This window comes from Hermetia illucens, chromosome 4 (assembly GCF_905115235.1).
Source record: "Hermetia illucens chromosome 4, iHerIll2.2.curated.20191125, whole genome shotgun sequence".
NCBI classification, from domain to species: Eukaryota; Metazoa; Arthropoda; class Insecta; order Diptera; family Stratiomyidae; genus Hermetia; species Hermetia illucens.
Window position 1 is genome coordinate 105,425,881 of NC_051852.1, and position 13,007 is coordinate 105,438,887.

Consider the following 13,007-nt stretch of genomic DNA (forward strand, 5'->3'; position numbering starts at 1 on the left):
ATTCTGAATGAAATTGCGTTTGGCGAATGCTACACTCCAATCAAATACTTGCTTTATGCATTTCGCTTTTAACCTGAATTAATTCTTAAGCTTATTCTTCTAATGAGTGTCAAGTACATCGCAATGAGTCTGAAGAGTGCCAACACAATTAAATCCGATAATCAAAAACGATTATGGGTTCTTAATATGTACTTCATATTCTGTTGGATAATAAATTTTTAAAATATAGATCCATAACAATAAAATTTACAGACCATAACCGCTATTGAATTTTTCCCGTCATACAAAAGATACAGGTAAAAGATACCATCAAGCCTTTAGAGCTCAAGGCATCGAATGGGTGTTCTTTTCACTGGCTAAATCGCAAACTATCAGTTTGTAGTCATGTGTGTATGTAACTTACTAGCTTTGTACGCTGGAAACGATATGTGGCCATATGTACGTATGTTATATGCATGCTTGCTGCTTAGTATTTGTAAATGCGTTTTGCAATCAATCACAACCTTGTTCACCTTGAAGTTTTGCTAATGTTGAGAGAGAGAGAGTTGTAAAAAAAGCTGGAAGAATGTATTTCTCGAAAGATTTAAGTTCATTCTCGTAAGATCAAGGTTGGATGCTCGTGTAAACCCAAAGTTTGATTTCATGAAAAAGTTAATACAGATTAATGGTTAGCTAGTCGAAAACGGGCTAAAGATGCATACATAGTAGACCGCATTAGCGGGAGGAAGAATGTTGCGAACATCATCGTTTCTGTCTTTCTATTCATCAAGATATCCTTACTGCGCAAAATATCAACGTTATTACATTATACATATGCAACATATATACAAAACATTGACTCTGTGTCGTACCCAATTGAAGTACATAATTGTATAAGTTGTAGCTTTATACAGTGTTAGGCATTTGTCATGGCACGCCACTTACGAAACACACTGTTTCTTAAAGATTGGGAAATTACCTCCCCATGTCGAATATCTTGCTTAGAATGGAAAGGTTAAGGATCCCATTAAATGAAAGAGTCATGCCCCAGCATATCATATCTAAGAATATAGAACGCTGTATCGAAAATTATTTGTAGTGGGTATTCTATCATATTATTATTGGCAAAGGTATAGTTTGTCTAATTTCTCTCCTTTGTATGGATTTACTACATAATAACGCATTGCAAAGTGTCAGTGTCACAATAGAATGAGTGGTCTATTATACTAAAGGCACATATACACTAGAAACGCCTCCTACTAGCCTATCATCAACAACGGCGCAACAACCGGTATCCGATCTAGACCTGCTTTAATAAGGAACTCCAGACATGCCCATTTTGCGCCGAGGTCCCCGAGGTTCAATATCCCTAAAATCTGTCTGACGTCCTGACCTACCTCGTCTACCTCGTCTTCTTTAGCTACAATAGACATTGCCCTTATAGACTTTCCGGGCTGGATCATCCTCATCCATACGGATTAAGTGACCCGCCCACCGTAACCTATTGAGCCGGATTTTATCCACAACCTGACACTCATAGATTTCGTCGTTATGTAGGCTCCGGAATCGTCCATCCTTATGTAGGGGGCCAAAAATTCTTCGTAGGTTTCTTCTCTCAAATGCGGCCAAGAGTTCGCAATTTTTCTTGCTAAAAACTCAAATCTCCGAGGAATCCATGAAGACTGGCAAGATCATAGTCTTGTACAGTGAGAGCTTTGACCTTATGGTGAGACGTTTCGAGCGGAACAGATTTGGCAAGCTGAAATAGACTCTGTTGGCTGCCAACAACCGTGCGCGGATTTCATCGTCGTAACTGCTATCGGTTGTGATTTTCGACTCTAGATAGGGGAAAGTTGTAATCTCCTATCTTTATTCTTCCCGTTTGACCAGTGAGGTTTGATGTTGTTGGTTGTTTTTGACATAGTGGTATCGCTATCCCATAGGTCGTCAACCAAGATACTTTGGAAGTCTTTTCAAACCACCATGCAAAACCGGAATCTACCACTTTCAGTAGCATACGACAAGTCGACATATCGGAAGGTTAAGCCCCCGACTTCCCCCCAGTAAGTGCAGTCGCCATTTTACAATGGTGTATATTTATTTAAGAGATGTGACTCTTCATCTACGATTCAGATGAAGATACAGTGGGCTGCATGTCCCCTTCGATGGTTTTAGGAACCGACACTTCTAATGTGACGATTCTAAGCCCATAGTAGAGTCAGCAGCTCGTTTGTTCTTGAACCTTCTTAATATCTGGCTTAAGAACGCCGATAATGAAGAAATTTCGTGGCCTATCGGCTCTTTCTTCTGGTTTGCTCCCTAACACCATCCAGGTGGAAGTGTTGAGGTTATTCTGAACAGCAGAAGCATGTTTCATATGATGGTAGCTTGAAAACTCTCTTCAGGATTAATCGCGCACCCTATCAGAGATCATTGAAGAAGGAGCACCTACATACACCTGTCGACTCAAAGCGTAGTATAATCCCTTGCGAGGATGCAGTCCATACCAGCGTGCGCCCCTATTTGTCGAGGGTCCTGACGACCTACTTCCCGATCGCCCTTTACAAGAAGTAGATCTAGACCGTGGTTCAGTTCTACTTCCCGAACGTAATGCACGGTCTTTTCTGCCAATTTAGAAATAGTGGTTGTTAACGTTGCCACCGTCCAGCTGGCCAACCTGGTTTATCATGTCACGCAACACTTCACCAACTACGGATGCGCATGGTCCTAATAGATTTTGTTGGCGATGGGTGCCAACGGGCCCAGAAACCTCAGATCCACACATGTCATGATGAACTCTGAGTGAGTCTCAGCAGCTGCAAGGACTGGAGCAGCCCGATTCCGACGTTGTCATCACCCAGCTGCTTCATTTTGCATATCAACTGGCTTAGCGCACGATCACGAAGCGTTAGCTCTATCAGTAAGTGATTCAACTTGACCGTCCCACTTACTGACAAGCGCTTAATGAACTGCTCCTTAATGCTCTTGCTGATGGAACCACGCTGTCGCGTTTCTACGCCAAGACGGCGGCACCCGTATTGCTTGAATCCGTGTCAATTTATGATTAACTCTGACCTGCGCTGTTGTGTGGGACATTGTCATTTTGATAAGGCTTACCTCCAAATCTTAATTCAAATATTACTTTGTACAGTAGTACATTTTGTCCAATACTTTCATATGCCTGGTTGAGGTCAACAAATATTCGATGCACGTCGATGTTGAATCCCATAATTTTTCTAGCACCTGTTTAACCCCAAATAACTGGACAATTGCCGGTCTTCCAGTCCGAAAGCCTCCTTGGTATTCACCAATCGTCTTAGCGGCGTATAGTCTAAGTCTTTTCTCTAGGATTTTAGAGAAGATTTTGTAGAACGATCGCTCCATAATTTTCCCATGTCAGCTTGTCACCTAGGTAGGGCATGTAACACTTTTTGACCATTCCCCCTTAATCCTTCTTGGTTCCAGATGGAGAGAATCAAATTATGGATAGCTTTCATGATCCATGGAACGCCTGATTTGTTGAATCCATGCTTTTTCCAGGCGATCAATGCTTCTCCAACTTTTGAAGATCGTTCTGTCAGTTGGGCTTACGAACTCGACATTCATATTTTTTGACGTTTGGCACATATTCAAGGAAGCCCAGACCATTCAACGCGAAAATCTTGAACTCTTGCGGCATATAAACCGAACGACAACCTTGGACCCTTGGGAAAGTTTCGAAATTCTGTGAGAAGACGCGACGCGGTTATTAAACACAGATTCCGGTAATTGCCTCTCAAAATTAATAAGATTTGCCGCGCGCTGCAAAAAAACTCGTTTCTGCATCGAATTATAACCGGAAACGAAAAGTGGATTCAGTGTTCCTACCCAAAACGCCAAACGTCGTAGTTAAATTCCACCCACCCGGGAACATCAACGCCAAAGCCTAATATTTATGGTGTCATGATAACGCTCTGTGTTTGATGTGGTCAACGGGGCGTGAACTACTAAGAGCTTGTACAGCCTGGTTAAACCATCACAGGAGACTTCTGCAGGCGACAATTGATTCATTTAAAGTAATCAATAGCCGGGAAACGGCTATAATATGCGACTAGATACGAATCCATAATTTTTCACCATGGTAACCCTTGGCCTCAAGTTGTTTGTTCTTGTTTGGGTAAAAACTGTTTGTATAATGGCGGATGGGAAGTTCTAGCTCGCCCCCTTATAGACTCGACCTTGCCTATTCCGACTGCCATTTGTTTCAATCCTTGCAAAACGCTTTCACTGAAATATGTTCCACTTCAGAAGGGGATACCAAAAATTAGATCGAGTCATTTTTGCCTTCAAAGGATGAAAGCTTCTTCCGCGACGGAAAACATAAATTGGCAGAAATATAGGAGTGAGTAGTGGCTAACGATTGGCAATAATTTGAATTAATTAGCTCATGTTATCTTTCAAATAAATACGGTTTTCAAGCAAACAATAGACCGAATTAAGTTGTACCCCAAATATTTCATCCATCCCCCTTGGTGAAAGAGGGTACTGAGGGCGCTGTCCCACATCTTCAACTTGTGCTCAAGGTGTGGGACAGTAAATCAATGCCTGAAGACTGACAAAGAGGCATTATCTGTCTCACACATAAAAAGGGGGATATCACGCAGTGCAGCAACTATAGCCACATACGCCCAGAACATCATTGGCTCATACTAAGGAGGGGTCACTCCAGGCAAATCAGCAACAGATCAGATTTTATCTGTTCGGCACGCGATGGAAAAGGTTTTGGAATATGAACATGACTTGCACCATCTATTCTATTCTAAAGCCGCATGTGATAGCATAGCCAGGGTAAAACTGTCCACGGCCATGAGAGAATTCGGTATCCCGACGAAATTAATAAGACTGACTAAGCTGACCCTGAACAATGTGCGAGGCCATTCGACATCAACAACGGTCTACGACAAGGGGATGCCCTATCATACGTTTCAACCTGGCCCTCTAGAAAGTGATTCGTGATGCTGAGGTAAATGCAAGAGGTACGACCCTCTTTAAGCCTACCCAACTACTGGCCTATGCTGACGATATCGACATCATGGCAAGAACGACTCGAGACGTACAAACTGCCTTCATCCAGATCGAGCAGGCGGCAGTTAGCGCGAGATCTTGGGCTGCACAACAATGAAGGCAAAACAAAATATATGGCGGCCATGTTAGCACTAAAAACCAACCAACCAACAACATCAAACTGGACTGGTCAAACGGGAAGAATAAAAATAGGAGACTACAACTTTGAGACCGTTGATAATTTCTCCCGTCTAGAGTCGAAAATCACAACCGATAACAGCTACGACGATGAAATCCGCGCACGGTTGTTGGCAGCCAACAGAGCCTGAGGATGGACGATTCCGTAGCCTACACAACGACGGAATCTATGGACGATAGCATGACCGTCCGGTTGTGGATAAAATCCGGTTCAATAGGTTACGGTGGGCGGGTCACTTAATCCTCATCCATGCGGATGATCCAATCCGGAAAGTCTTTAAGGGCAATATCTATGGTAGAAAAAGAAGACGAGGCAAACCCTGCCTAACATGGAGCGATGGCGTAGGTCAGGACGCTAGACAGCTTTTAGTGATATCGAATTGGTGGACCTTGGCGCAAAACCGGGATGTTTGAAGTTCCTTATTAAGACAGGCCTAGACCAAATACCGGTTGTTGCGCCGTTGATGATGATGATGAAAGAGGGTGACACAAAACAAGCTCATTGTTTGAGTTGAAATCTCTTCTTCAGATCGCTCGGGATCTTATCCATGTTTGCAAAGATATATATGTTATTCTGGAAGAAGTCACGAGTAACTGTGCCGATTACCAAAGTGGTGGCGAGATACAACAACTTATTGACTCACCAATAGTGTAATTGCTGATGCGCAAGGTGTTTACATCGTGATGAATGATGCTTTGAAACTCGAGCTTAAAAGGAAGGACTTTGATTCGGTGCATCGGCCCAGAACGGACTCAGAGCCAACGGGACTTTCGGAAATTGTAGAACGAGATGTCCACAATTTCAAATATAGCCTGAACGACACTACAGTTCTCCAGTTTAGCTCTGCGTTCGAGGCTCATCTCATACCGAGTGAGAATCTGCTTGATTACTTTGTCCCATGTTTGTAGTTAATTATTTGGAACAACAGTAACAGTAACAGATCAGCCGGTATGGATGGCATTCCCAACGTGACCCTCAGGCATTTACCAGTCATTGACATTCGTAATTATTGCGTCTTGTTCAATAATTTATTGAGCAATTCCTTCTTTCCAGGTCATGGAAGAAACCCCAAGTGTTCCGAATCTTAAAGAAGGGGAAGGATTCATCCAAGCCTAAGAGCTACCGCCCAACCAATTTGCTGCCTAGCATCAGCAATGTGTTTGAGGTTTTGGTATTCAATGCCTTGAACGGGCATATCAAAAGGAAGAAATTATTGTCGAATGCGCAATTCGAATTCCGATCTGGACATTCGACAATACATACAATAACGAAGGCGACGTCTGGTATTTGCGGGCGGATTAACAATGGTGAGGGCGTAGGTGCTTGCCTTATAGACATGGAGATGGCCTTTGATACCGTCTGGTTGAATGGGCTGATTTTCAGGCTCCTGAAGAACGAGCCACCAGTATGGTATGGAGCCAGTATGGTAAATGCTTTGTCATTACGGACTGAAGTCTCACTACTAGTAGAGAATTGCATGTTCTGAATGGATTACAACAAGGAGCAGTGATACGGGGTGTGACGTCCCCGAGGTGCCCGAGTAAGTAGTTCTGCCCCCTAGCTGGCAGCATACCTGCGTCCTAGGTAGTAGCCTCGAGAAAGCTTCTCGGTGAAGAGCGAACCGCGAATGACCGGTACACGTCGGGACACACTGGGAGTCTCCGGAGCCGTCGACAACTCTCTGTCGACGTCGACGGGGTGATGTGAGCGTAGCTCTGCCAAGGTGGTAGTTGCGACGTGTATCAGGAGCCAGCCCCTTCGGGACCCTGGTCGGGAAGTGTGCATTGAACCGGTGTTAGTAGACCGCGTTGCCCCGAGCGAGCGCTGATCCGTCCGTGAATTCCGGGATCAGCTAAGCGTAGGTCAGGCCTCAGGGAACTGGGGTAGGGGCTGTGTCCCCGAGGGTATACCCGTTCTTGACTATTGCGGCCCGCTCCCTTGCACACGATGCGCTGGTACCTTTTTCATGGAGAACATTCTGAAAATTATAAAAAAAAAACGACGAAACAACAGACAAGGAGGAAGAGCTGGGTGCGTTTGGGCGGAGCACAAAGATGCGTCGTTCACCGCAGCGACCAGTGAAAGAGGCAACGAGGGCTGATATACCCGATGAGACACCGGGGCGCCCAAATAAAGAGGAAGCCTCATCAAGTGGTGCGACTGACCGTGCGGGGATGGCAACTCCATTACCTTGCAGTGCCCCTGTCCTGGAAGTAAGCTCAGTGAGAAACGCTAGTCCTGAGCAGATGGATTTGGACACAAATCGAGTGGAAATGCACTCGACCGTCCTCGCTAGAGCCGAAGAGGAAAGGCTCATCCGAAAGTGCGCAGCAGTGGTGAAACGTATGCGGTCGGCAACGTTCCTTCAGAGAAACGTCAGCAAAGGCGTCAAAAATGGGCTGATGGAACTGGAGGAACTACTGGACCGCATTTCCTTTTATAGACGCACGTGGAGAGCAGCGGAAGACGATTGTAGAGCAGAAACAGTCGCACTCCCCGCTGAGAATGCTGCTTGCGTCAAACGGACCGCAGATAGCCCTCTGCAAAGTGAACAGGGGAAAAAGTGGAAAGAGGACGACGTGCCTGAAGGAGACTTTATTGAAGTAGTCTCCAAGGCCCAAAAAAAGAAGGCGAAAAAGGATAAAAAGAAACAACGGACTCCGGCGCCAGAGACACGTCTGTCCAAAAACAAGGAGGCTGCCAACCCAAAGCCAGTAGCGGAAAAAACGAGGAAACGAAGAAGGACTAGATCGTCGGCTCTGCTCATTAAGCCGACGGAAGGCAAGACATTTGCGGAAGTCCTTAGTGAAATCCGCTACAGGATGAAACCCGAGGAGAACGGAGCAGAGGTGTCTTCGATACGGAAAACGAGGAGTGGTGGAGTTCTCGTCGAACTGGGCCCAAAGACGACCGACAAGAGCACGTTCTGCGAAGCGGTCAAGGGGCTATTGGGGGAGAAGGCCCTTGCTTCCAGCCTAGAACCCATGTGCTCTCTGGAAATACGGGATCTTGACTGCCTCACAGAAAAGGTCGAAGTAGAGGAGGCGCTAAAGCGTGAATGTCCAGAGGTAACCAATGCCCGGGTAGGTATTACCTCTGTAAATGCTCGAGGCCAAAAACTTGCCGTGGTGGATGTCCCCGAGCAATATGCGAGGAAACTCCTTAACAGCGGGAGAATCAAAATCGGATGAGTAGTATGCAGGGTACGAATGCGGATAGTCCCCACCAAGTGCTACAGGTGTCTGGACTATGGACACACATCAGCAGCTTGCAAGGGTCCGGACAGGAGGACAGCATGCCGGAGATGCGGCCAAGCGGGTCATCAAGCGAAGACTTGCAAGGAAAGCGAGAGTTGTGTTCTCTGCAGGGATCGTGGCGCATCTGGCGAAAGCGTCGCACACACTGCGGGCTCGGGACGGTGTCCGATCTTCAGGGCGGAATTGGAGAGGGCTAGGGTGCGAACGCCATGATCCGCATTTTGCAAATTAACATGCACCGGAGTGCAACCGCTCACCAGTTGCTAGCGCAGTTCGCTGCGGAAGTAAATGCTGATCTAGTGCTGATTAGCGAGCAATACCGAAACAAGGACCCGTCCTCATGGTATCTCGACTTATCGGGCACCGCTGCCATCTGGGTTCGGGACGACGTTCGACTTCGTGTTCTTGCCGAAGGCCGGGGGGACGGATTTGCCTGGATCCGGTGTTTAGGGATAACGTTTTTTAGCGTTTACCTGACGCCGAATGAGTCGATTCCGGACTTTCAACGCCGGCTTGATGCTCTGGAGGACGCCGTTTCGAACACGGAGGGACGAATCCTCGTTGGCGGTGATTTTAATGCCAGGGCTCTTGAATGGGGCATGCCTCAATCAGACTCCAGAGGGAAACGGATTCTGGAAATGGCGGCGAGAACCGGGCTCGTAATTTTAAACACCGGATCCACGCCAACGTTTCGGCGCTCAGGTTGTGAAGGAAGCATTCCCGACATAACTTTTGCGTCGGAATCTCTGGCATCATCGGTGGACGGGTGGCGAGTCCTAGAAGACTTCTCAGCAAGTGATCATCAGTACATTGCGTTCGAAGTGTTTGACGCTACTTGCCGGCGAGCACCAACACGACGTTCCCCCTGCGTGTGGAATGTCGCGAAGGTGAACATCGGAAGGTTCGTCGAAGCTCTTGGAGCAGGTAGGGCCGCGCTGGGGGGCACTCCGGGGGGTGGTGGTGTCGCAGCTGACACCGTCGTAAATTCAGTGATGAATCTGATAACGACGGCGTGTGAGGCTTCCATGCCCCGGAGAGGCCCCAGGCGCGACAAGCCTTCTATGTACTGGTGGACGGCGGAAATTGCCGACCTACGGAAGGAGTGTCACAAGCTCCGCCGTTTGGCACAACGTTTGTACGCCAACGAGGAGGCATGTGCCATAAAGGCACAATATAGATCAGCAAAAAGGAGACTCCGCAGCGCTATAAATAAAAGCAAAGCTCGCGGCTGGCAAAATCTTATTAATGAGGTGAATGATGACCCGTGGGGACTTGGGTATAAGCTTGTCACTCGGAAAATCGGGGCTCTGCGGAAGCCCTGCATACTGAGCACCGACCAGATGGACCGCATTGTGCGGGCATTGTTCCCCAGACACCCTGTACGGCTTGATGTAAACAGCGCGGAAAGCGTCGTGGATTGCCCCCTTTTCACAATGGGAGAACTCGAAGAAGCGGTTCTCACTATGAAAAACAGGAAGGCGCCAGGTCCTGATGGCATCCCGGCGGAAGTTTACAAACTGGTGTTCCGCGAACGGCCAGAATTGCTGCTCGAAGCGTTCAACGCGTGCTTGAAGGAGGGTATTTTTCCTTCTCGCTGGAAAGTGGCCAGACTCGCGTTGATCCGTAAGGGTAAAGGAGATCCGGAGCTCCCGTCTGCATACCGACCGCTGTGTATGCTTGACACGGCCGGAAAAGTGCTCGAGAAGCTCATCAGGGGTAGACTCGCTGAAGCGATCCGTGCTGCCGGGGACTTATCCGCAAGGCAGTTCGGGTTTAGAACAGGGAAATCTACAGTGGATGCTGTTATGGAGGTCGTAGATGCGTTTAATCGAGCCGGGGCACACAGCCGCCGATCTCGACGGATAGTGCTCCTCATAACGCTTGATGTCAGAAATGCCTTCAATTCCGTGAGATGGGCAGATATGCTGGGCACACTAGAGAACTCCTTTCACGTGCCAAGCTATCTCTTGCGGATATTGAGGGATTATCTGAAAGACCGCTCCCTGTTCTATGAGACGCTAGAGGGCCAGAGGAGGATGGAAATCACGTCGGGAGTAGCGCAGGGATCCATCCTAGGGCCGGACCTCTGGAACGCTTCCTACGATAGTCTGCTGAGACTCGATATGCCTGAAGAGTCGCGCCTGGTCGGTTATGCAGACGACGTTGCGGCACTTGTTGCCGGACGCACTGTTGAACAGGCGCAAAGCAGACTTGGCATATTGATGCGACGGGTAAGCGGATGGATGACTGCTCACGGTTTCAACCTTGCGCTGGAAAAAACCGAAGTAGTCATCCTGACCAGAGGAAGAATCCCGACCTTGCGTCCCATATCGATCGGCGAGTTGACTATAGAGTCAAAACCAACGGTTAAATACCTTGGTTTAATGCTCGACTCGAAGATGAGCTTCTTCGAGCAAATCAAAGCAGCCGCGGACAGGGCTGCAGCAGGAGTCGCGGCCTTGAGTCGGCTAATGGCGAATGTCGGCGGCCCTATATCAACTAGGAGACGTCTCCTCATGGGAGCAACGCAGTCCGTCCTTCTCTATGGTGCGGAGGTATGGGCTGATGCCCTTGACAAGGAGGTGCATCGTAAACGCCTCGCTCAAGTGCAGAGGCGGGGAGCTTTGCGAGTGGCGTCTGCTTATCGCACTGTCTCCGAACCGGCTGTGATGGTGATTGCGGGAGTGATCCCCGTTGCCCTCCTTGCCAAGGAGCGCAAAGCTATCTATCGCCGTAAGGGCGAAAACTTAAGAGAAGTGGTTGCCCGTGAAGAACGTCAACGCACCCTTAACGAGTGGCAACTTTCTTGGCAAAATGAGCCAAGGGGCAAGTGGACTGCGCGGCTCATCGACAAATTAGACCCGTGGTTGAACAGAAAGCACGGTGAGATTGATTACTTCCTTACCCAACTTCTAAGTGGGCATGGAGGTTTTCAGTCTTACCTGCACAGGGTTGGGAAGGCGCGATCTCCTGACTGTGTGTTCTGCAATAGAGTGGCGGATAACGCTGAACACACCTTTTTCTCTTGCGAGAGGTGGGACGGCCTCCGCCAGCAGCTTTATGCAGACACAGGGGAGCTCTCTCCAGACAACATTGTCAGAGAGATGCTGAAGAGCGCTGGCAGCTGGAATCGTATTGCGCATTATGTTCGGGCTCTTCTTACTACGAAGAAGATTGAACTCGACCGGCAGAGGGATCGGACGGTAAGGGGTTCCCTGAACTAACAACTCCCTTCCTCCCCTCCCCTCCCGTTGGTGAAAGGAATTCCCTGACTTGAAGGCTCCCAAAGCCGGGAGAGCGGGAGGGCTAGCCCGAAGTAATGTATCAAACGGTTCCAGGCTAGTTCTCTGATGACGGGGAGGTGTTTAGTTGGTAGTCCGCCAGCGTGCTGTTGCGGGAGTCCAACACTCTGTGCGTAAACGCATTCACCTACCCTACTCCCAAAAAAAAAAGGAGCAGTGATTGCGCATACACTTTCCGCAGTATTTGCCGGCAAATTACTCAACTTATTCGAGTTTAATAAATCTCCTAAAAGGTCGTTTGTTGCCTCTGCTGATGATCTAATAGCACGCAAGAAGGCAACTGAGGTGCAAGTTGAACTTCAAAAGATGTTCAATGATATTAAGTTCTTCACGAACAGTTGGCGGATGAAAATCAATGCGCAAAAGTATGAACGATTCTGTTTCGAAATTCCTCGGCGTATGTCAGTAGAAACTTGAAAAGGAATTGGAGAGATTTGTCGCGAACGAGGATAATTCTCAGCATATTCCTCATAAGAAGTGCGTTAGAACGTCTCCAATTTAACGAGCACGTTAAGGTCACCCTAGAAAGCGCTCGCAAGGCATTCATGTCTCTTCGAAGACTCTTTTATGTTCCACAGGAAGATTATGATTATTTGCTATCTTACTTTGGTTAGACCCATGCTCACTTATAGGTGTCCTATCTGGTTTAATGTGATGCTAGCCAAATGGAGAAAACAAGGATCTTTGAAAGGAAATGTCTGCGTGCTTGCGCGGGGCTAAATAGGGCTGCTTCGTGAAACTATGAGCGTTATGCAACTAATGAGTTGATGTATGCAGCTGCTGTCACGACAGGCTCCATTCCTCCCAAAGCGTTCGTGTATCTTTACAGGAGCAGTCTAATTCTTGATTCTGCCGGTGATTCGGTTATGTATCATATACATAGGCCGACCATGGACAAAAGAATAAAATATCCCCCGAACTTGACTGTGGGGCTCCGAAATTCGTCTGGAGATACTCCAGAGCGGGAGCAATTGATATTAAGCGGGATGAAATGGAGAAATTCCCGCCTGTTCGCGGCGGCCGTGCTCAGTTTTGTCATTTGGGTCTTGGTGGGACTTAGTAAATATATATAGTACATATTGAACGGGTGCTACCTTTGCCTCCAATTGTAACATTGTTTGTATATGTTATTATTCTTTGCCTCTTTGTTAATATTACAAGTGTTATTATTACTTTTTCTTCCCATGGATATTATTATTGTAGTTTTAAGAACGATGATTTAAGTTA

General features: G+C 47.4%; 1 protein-coding gene across 2 annotated transcripts in view; it reads left to right on the top strand.

Annotated features, from left to right (window-relative positions):
- The window catches only part of LOC119654354 (ecdysone receptor), an 834,675-nt gene that overhangs the window by 175,981 nt on the left and 645,687 nt on the right, over positions 1 to 13,007 (top strand). The gene's annotated exons all lie outside the window — the stretch shown is intronic.